Genomic DNA, 904 nt, shown 5'->3' on the forward strand with positions numbered 1-904 from the left:
TGTGGTAGAGGACAAAAACTATTTCTCCAAGAGAGACAATAGAGCACTGGTGGGTGTCCATATAGCAGGTGGCGGCTGTCTGACTCTTGAACCTGCTAGTCAATGTCACCTGCTACTTTTCTCTCAATGTAAAGGGGCACTATGCCAGATACTTCATTAAGGCAGAGAACAGGGGTGGGTTTTAGGCAGCCTGTTGATATGTGTATCATTTAGGGCAGTATCAATATGTTTACTGTGACTTGAGCATCCCCAGAAGGTGCAGGCATATTCAGCCACAGAGAAACAAAGTGCTAAGGCAGTAGTGTGTGAAGTGATGGATGTGCTCCCCACTTGGAATTTGCAAGCTTATGCAGAATGTTGTTTTGTATACTGCCCTTGGTTTTGGTATCTAATATGTGCTTTTTGTAACAAAGTATATGGTCCAGTGTTACCCCTAAGTAGACCTAGTGTTTATGATGTTTGAGACTCTGGTCACCCCAGGTGACATTCAGGTGTCATTCCATCTCCCAGTTTCTCAGCTAGAAAGTGCAGATTTGGTTTTTGCTAGGGTTGGGTTTGAGATAATTATTTAGGTAATAATCTCACATCTCATTCAGTGCCCTCTCCAGGATTTTCCCTATGTCCGCAAAATTCTTCTGCTGTGTGGTAATGCAGAGATTGTCAACATAGATGAAATGCTGACATTTGGCAAGAAGTGGCTGATCATTAATGTAGATTTTGAATAAAAGTGGGGAGAGCACACTGCCTTGTAGTAGTGGCATCTACTTTTCTGGTCATTTAGTTTCATGTAGAAGCACTTATTCTCAAAGAGGCTATGGATGGTCTGGCTTAGATCTAGGTCATCAGTCATAAGGTACAGTTTGTGGATCATAGATTTCATAGACATTAGGGCTGGAAGGGACCT

This window comes from Gavialis gangeticus, unplaced genomic scaffold (genome assembly GCF_001723915.1).
Source record: "Gavialis gangeticus isolate Ggan-Ray unplaced genomic scaffold, GavGan_comp1, whole genome shotgun sequence".
NCBI lineage: Eukaryota > Metazoa > Chordata > Crocodylia > Gavialidae > Gavialis > Gavialis gangeticus.